The sequence below is a fragment of the Microtus ochrogaster genome, unplaced genomic scaffold (assembly GCF_000317375.1).
Source record: "Microtus ochrogaster isolate Prairie Vole_2 unplaced genomic scaffold, MicOch1.0 UNK80, whole genome shotgun sequence".
Taxonomy (NCBI): Eukaryota; Metazoa; Chordata; class Mammalia; order Rodentia; family Cricetidae; genus Microtus; species Microtus ochrogaster.
The window spans coordinates 103,075-110,679 of NW_004949178.1; positions in this window are offsets into that span (position 1 = coordinate 103,075).

The following is a 7,605-nucleotide window of genomic DNA, read 5'->3' on the forward strand; positions in this document are numbered from 1 at the left end:
CTCTCTCTCTCTCTCTCTCTCTCTCTCTCTCTCTCTCTCTCTCTCTCTCTTCCAAGGGCATTCCCCTCCCGGCTCTCCTAAATTCCAAGCCAGGTTTAGAAGGGGCCTGGAGCTGAAAACTTTGGCCCCAGGGCTGGACACCTGTCACCTGGGCAGGGGAGGAAGACCTGGACTGGAGTTTCTAGGAAGGGCAAGCAAGAAAAAGAAAAAAAGGGGGGTGTCCCAGTGGGAAGAAAAGAAAGTGGGACCGGAGATTCTTGATTTGGGCTACAGGTTCCGCGGGGCAGGGGAGCAGTCACCGTCCTGCCCAGCACGCTAACCATTTGCTTCAAACTTCCCTAAGAAGCCTCACGGAGCTCTAATCTTCAATCCCTCAGGCTCTGGGCCGCGCCCCCAGCAGCCACCCCCAGGCCAGCACCGAAAGGGTTAAGCGCCGGCCCTCGGGTCAGACGTTTACAAACACTCGGGAGCCGGGCGGGGACCGCGCCCATTACTCTAATGAGAAACAGGCTCTGCGGAGCAGAGGGAAGGGGGGCTGGCCTGACGGGCCTCAGCTCCTTGGCGGCCGAGGCGGCGCCCCTCCTTCTCTCAGTCCTCCCCCGAGCCCGTCCTGGGGACCCCCCCCAGCCCCGGGGGACCCCAATGACGTGCGGCGCTGCCCCGGCTACAAGCCCAGGGACGTGCGGCGGGAGGGGCTTGGCGGGCGGGAGAGAAGAATGTTCCGAGGCCGAGCGGGGAGACGGCCTGGTTTGATTTTTTTTTTCCCCCTCTCTTTCCTTCGGTTCTTCTCAGGTTACATTGCCGTCCTTCTTCACCTCGGAACTGGAGAAACCCACGGGCAAGGAGCACGAGGAGTACCTCGAGAACATCTACTATCCTGCACCTAAAAGGAGGGAGGGCGGAGGTGGGAAGCCATGGAGGACAGATCCGGAAATCAGCCCGGGCCCTGCTCCCTTATACCCCCCGCTCAGCGGCACAAACAGACGCGCACATTCTTTTCAAATGTCATATTTCCTTTGATCCTGGGCAGTGTTTCTCCATGTGTCTGGCTCAGCTTCTGCGCAGCCAACCGCCTCCCCACCCACCCCGCTTTGTTTTCCTGGAGCACCCTCCCCCTTCCCTCGTCTGGAAGGCCCGGGAGGGTGACTTCGGCTGTCTTTCCCCTCTCCTCCCAGTGACTCAATTTCCCCGCTGTGGTGTTGCAAAAGAAAGCAGGCAGAAGAGAGAACCGTTTGGCACCAGTGAGGTATTAATGTAAAAGATTGCTCAGAAAGGCAGACACTTTCAGATTAGAGCATCCTCTACCGCAAACTCTCCTAGGTTTAGGCATTAGGCATAGGAGTGGGACGTGTGACCTCTGACTTGTCCTGCCTGGCTTTAGAGGCCCAGGGCTGGTAGTTTGGGTTGCCCTACACTACTGCCCCCTGGCGACCACAAAGCCCAGCTGCCCTTCCTCCCCTTTGGCGACTTTCCCCTGCCACCTTGCCTATCTTCGCTCCTCTGCCCCCTAGCGCGCACACCGGAACGGAGTTCACTTGTGAAGGACTTTGGTTTTTGGGGTTTTTTTTATGCAAAAAAAAATTTGCTTTATTGATACACAAGTAAAAAGCAAGCAAACTAACAAAGAGTTCAAGTCAAAAGGTCTGGAAAAACCTGGGATAAAACTGGACTCTCTGAACATAGCGGACAATGAGGACTACTGAGAACTCAAGAACAATGGCAATGGGTTTCTGATCCTACTGCACGTACTGACTTTGTGGGAGCCTAGGCACTTTGGATGCTCAACTTGCTAGACCTGGATGGAGGTGGGGGTTCCTTGGACTTCCCACGGACTTTGGTTTTTTGTCTTGTGCTGTTTGTTCAGTCGGTTGGTTCTTCTCCTTATCCACACCGCAGTGCTGGAACTATAAACACACAATGCCATTCCCAGTTGTTCTGATTGGTATTATTCAACAGACTTGGAGCTGAATCCTAGCTTTTTTTTTTAATTACACAAAATGTAATTTTGTAAGTGATCTAAATCAGACAAACGTGGCTAATTCTGATAGTCCAGTTTTGTATTCATGTGGTATATATTTGTAGTATATACAAACATCTTTATGGGCATGAGATCATGGTATACATACTTTCCTTTTTTCTTCTTTCTTTCTTTTTTTTTTTTTTTTTTTTTTTTTTTGGTTTTTTCGAGACAGGGTTTCTCTGTAGCTTTGGAGCCTGTCCTGGAACTAGCTCTTGTAGACCAGGCTGGTCTCGAACTCACAGAGATCCGCCTGCCTCTGCCTCCCGAGTGCTGGGATTAAAGGCATGCGCCACCACCGCCCGGCCTTTCTTCTTTCTTTTTAAAATTTATTTTTCGAGACAAATGTTTCTCTGTGTAACAGTCCTGGCTATCATGGAACTTGCTTTGTAGACCAGGCTGGCCTCGAATTCACTGAGACCCACCTGCTTCTGCCTCCCCAGTACTGGGATTAAAGGCATACACCACCCCTGCCTGGCTTTAAATTTTATTGATTAATTTTTTAATGAGTCCTCCATCTTCATGTATGCCTGCATGCCAGAAGAGGGCATCAGATCCCAATACAGATGATTGTGAGACACCATGTGGTTTCTGGAAATTGAACTCAGCACCTCTGGCAGAATAACCAGTGCTCTTAACCACTGAGCCATCTCTCCACCCCTAGCATACTTTTTTTTTTTTTTCGAGACAGGGTTTCTCTGTACCTTTGGAGCCTGTCCTGGAACTAGCTCTTGTAGACCAGGCTGGTCTCGAACTCACAGAGATCTGCCTACCTCTGCCTCCCACGTGCTGGGATTAAAGGCGTGCACCACCACCACCAGCGCTAGCATACTTTTTTTTTTTTTTAACTTGCTTTTATCCCCAGTTAATAACTGGTAGCTGGGCCTCATTTCAGGCCTGTGATCTCAGTTCTTGAGACTGGTGGAGGACTGTTACCGGTTGGAGGCCATTTCTGGCTACATAGCAAGATTCTGTTAAGGAAAAAGCGAGTTCTACAGATGTCTGTAAATGCACGTGCATCTGAAAGTGGCAGCCGCTCCTACGCCTGGAAAGTGCCGTGCTGGCAGCTGAGGTTGGAGGAGTCATCGGCAGCCTTGCCAGGCTCTGAACACTGAGCTACCATAATAAGGCGGCAGAAGTGGCGTGGGTGTTACGGGGTAACCAGCTCCACAGGAGGAAACACATCCTTGGTACTGTAAACCTGGCCGAGAATCCTTGACGGGAGCTCACAGCAGTAAACCTACTGCCATATCACACCGCTCTCTAAATTCCCATCGCTACACCTTCGCAATAGTGTAGCAATCGGACCTGATTAGAGAAGTGTCTTTGCCGTAGTGGGTGGTGGCCGGTGCGGAGAATCACGATTGGCCAAAGTGTGGAGACGTGTCTGTGGGGTGCTCAGCCACAGATGTGACATCTGTGTCACCCCACACACATAAGACTCGAGGACCATCGAAGAAAGGGGGGAAAGGTGGTAAGAGACAGAGTTCAGGGAGGAGCCAAGTGAACCGCTGTCTTCTGGATGTTTAGGGCGGCTGCAGTCAGAACTCACAACAGCTCTGTAGCCTGCACATGATCAAGCCAGCCAGCACTCCAGTCACAAGAGCTCCCGCCCCTACAGATGAGCTATTGAATTTGGTGGCTCCTGGGGGAAGGAACATCAGTTTCCTTTAGAGGAAATGAATAGATGAGCATCACGAACTGGACTCAGTGTGTTATTAAGAAAAAAAAGATAGGTGGGTTGGGGCTGGAGAGATGGTTCAGTGGTTAAGAGCACTTGATGTTCTTTCAAAGGATCCAGAGGGTGCTGTTTGGTTCCCAGCACCCATATGGTGGCTCACAATATCTATAACTCCAGGTCCAGGTCATCTGATGCCTTGCTCTAGCCTCTGAGACCACCAGGCATGCATGTGTTACACAGACATTCATACATGCAGGCAAAATATTCACACACACACACATAGTGAGAGCCCATCTCAAGAAAATAATTTTTAAAATTTTTATGAAAAACTCTTAGCCAGGTGGTGGTGGCACACACTTTTGATCATGGCACTCAGGAGACAGAGGCAGGCAGATCTCTGTGAGTTCAAGGCCAACCTGGTCTACAGAGAGAGTTCCAAACAACCAAGGCTGTTGCACAGAGAAATCCTGTCTCAAGAAAAAAGAAAAAAAATTACAACAAAACACAGAAACAAAAAACTCTTCTCAAAACTGGGCGGTAATGATGTACACCTTTAATCCCAGGACTCAGGAGGCAGAGGCAGGGAGATCTCTGAGTTAAGGCCAGCCTGGTCTACAAAGTGAGTTCCTGGACAGCCATGGTTGCACAGAGAAACCCTCTCTCAACAAACCATCATTATAATTATAATAATAAAGGGTTTTCTCTATAAGAAAATTTTTTTTTCAGTATTAGTTGTAATAAAAAAAACCATATAAGTAATGTCCATAAAAGACATGCAGAGCCAAGTGTGGTGATGCAGGCCTTTAATCCCAACACTCCAAGGCCAAGGCAAGCAGGTCTCTGTGAGTTCAATGCCACCCTGGATCTACATTGGGAGATCGAGGCCAGCCAGGGCTAATAGACCCTGTCAAAAGAAAGAAAGAAACCAAAGAGAATGAGGAGATGGCTCAGTGGGTCAAGCACTTGCTGTGCAGCTGTGAGGGCCTGAGTTCAAATCCTCAGCTCGCATACAAGGGTAGGTTAGGTGGACTCCCTCTGTAACCCTGGTGTTCCTAAGGCGAGATGGAAGATTGTCCAGACAGGAGAGTCCCTAAAAGCTCACAGGCCAGGTAACCTATAGTTAGAGATGGCAAGGAGGACTATCTCCATGTGGGAGACTAAGAGACAACCAAGGTTGTCTTCTGGCCTACACACAAATCTCAGCACAGGCATCACCTTCTCCATCGCACACACACATACACACACACACACACACACACACACACACATGGAAATGCAAACTGTAAAAAAATTTTATTGACCTCACAAATAATAATGCCAAATATATATGAATAGATCAGCAAATGGATGCATGATAGAGGAAAAGTATTGGATTTATTGTAACTATATTACTATCACATTATATGTAGTATATTAGTTATATTTATAATACAATTGCAATATAAGTACAATTAGTCATTGTAATTCTATCATACTTTTTGCATGTATTTGGTGTGGATATGTATTTGATGTGTTCACATTTGTCTGCATGTTGACAGTGTAAATTTTGGGTATCTTTCTTTTTTTTCAAATATTTATTTATTTATTATGTATACAATGTTCTGTCTGTGTGTATGTCTGCAGGCCAGAAGAGGGCACCAGACCTCATTACAGATGGTTGTGAGCCACCATGTGGTTGCCGGGAATTGAACTCAGGACCTTTGGAAGAGCAGGCAATGCTCTTAACCACTGAGCCATCTCTCCAGCCCCTGGGTATCTTTCTTGATTCCTCCCCACTTTATGTATTGGAGCAGAGTCTCTCTTAGAACCTGTAGCCCTTGGTTTCAGCTAGTCTAGTTAACTTGCTCAGTAAGTATTCAGTGTGTCTCTGCCTCCTGAGCACTGGGATTACAGGTGAGTTACATTTCTGTGGAGCCTGGGAATCCAGGTGCCAATCCTCACAACTGCGTGGCGAGGGCTTTACCCACCACTCAAGTCTCATTTCTGTTGCTGTGATAAAATCCCCAGATGAAAACCCGTTTAGGGGAGAAGAGATCATTTCCGCTTAGAGCTCCACGTCGCCATCCATCACCGCAGAGAAGTCAGCGGCAGTGGACAGCCACACGCTGCCCACAGCTAGCAGAGGGGAACGGATGTGTGTACACTAACTTACTTGTCTGCCCGTGCTCGGCTCAGGACCCCCAGCCCAAGGCACGGCACTGCCCACACAGTGGGGTGGGTCTTCCCGTATCAAGGAGGGCAGTGGAGACAGTCTGCCACAGACATGCCACAGGTCAACCCAGCTTAGACAGTCTGTCACTGTCATTCTCTTTCCAGGCGATTCTAGGTGTGACAAGTTGGTAAGGCAAACCCTCACACCCACTGAGCTGTCTTCCCAACCCCTACTTTTTGGTTTTAAAACTACACGTGACGGTACAATGTGTAAAGGTGCCCGCTGCCAAAGCTGAGAACCCATGTTCAATCCCACATGGTGGGAGAAGAGAAAAAACTCCATGAAGGTGTCCTCTGACCTCTTGGCACATACCAAGGTACACGTATACACACACGCGCACACACGAACACAAATGAATCAATGTAATTTATAAAAAGGAAACAAATACCGCATATTACTCTACCATAGGAATAAATAAAATTTGTAATTTATATATTGAGTCTTAGCCTTTTTTGGAATTTATCAGCAACTGTCAAAATTATCTTCCCACATCTTTTTTTGCTTTTAAAAAAAATACATTTTGATTTATTTATTGTGTGTGCATAACACAGCACTCATGTGGCGGTTAGGGGACAATTTGTGGAAGTCAGTTCTCTCCTCTTGACCTCCTGGATGATGGGATTAAAGGCACGCACTACCGTCCAGGTGGCTGTGGTGCACGCCTTTAATCCCAGCACTCGGGAGGCAGAGGTAGGTGGATCTCTGTGAGTTCGAGACCAGCCTGGTCTACAAAGAAAGTTTCAAGACGGCCTAAGGCTATTACACAGAGAAACCTTGTCTCCAAAAACTAACAATGAGGGGAGCGAGGGGGGAATGTGTTACCAAGAAAATTGTTTAATTTAATTTTTTATTGTAATATCGTTCACATGACCTCAACACGGGCTAATTAATTTTCCTATGCCTATAAAACCCATCTGTCCTCGTTTCTTTTCCAGTTTTTTTGTGATAAATTATCCTGACAAAAAGTAAGTTCAAGGAGAGAGTTCATTTAGCTCATGGGTTCAGGTTACAGTCCGTCATGACCAGGAAGCACAGTCGGGGGAGCCTGAAGCAGCAGGTCCTATTGTGTCTCTGGCAAGAGAAGAGAGAGCCTTGGCTATCACCTTCTGCTCCAGGTCTGTACCACTTGGGGATATCAGAAACACAGAACCGATAGAGGTGTGTTACAGGGACCTGTCTGACATGATCATGGATGCTGACAACTACAGACTCTTCAAGGGACAGATAACACTCAAAGGGTGCCAGGTAGACATCAACCCTTCTCGTTTGAGAAAGTGAATCTTTTTTGTTTCGTTCAGGCTTCCAACTACTCTTAAATTAACCTGTTTTTACTAATCTGTGTTCTGCCATGTGGCTCAGTTACCGTGCCTCTGGACCTATGTCCAACTTCTTTAGTGTCTCACTGGTATCTCTCACTCGCCTAGATTCATCCTGAGACCTTCTCTCTCCCTGGAAATGCTGCCTAACCTCCTCCTGCCTAACTATTGGTTGTTCAGCTCCTCATTAAACCAATCAGAAGGCACCTGGGTAAAGACCCATCTTCACAGTGTACAAAAAGACTACCCCGCAGCACAGTCTCCATTTCAATGCACACTGCAAGCAGGCACTGCCTTGGTCTGACCTTAACACAGATCTAAGAGTTTCCAGTTTCAGATATTGAGAGAGAGAGAGAGAGAGAGAGAGGGAGGGAGGGGG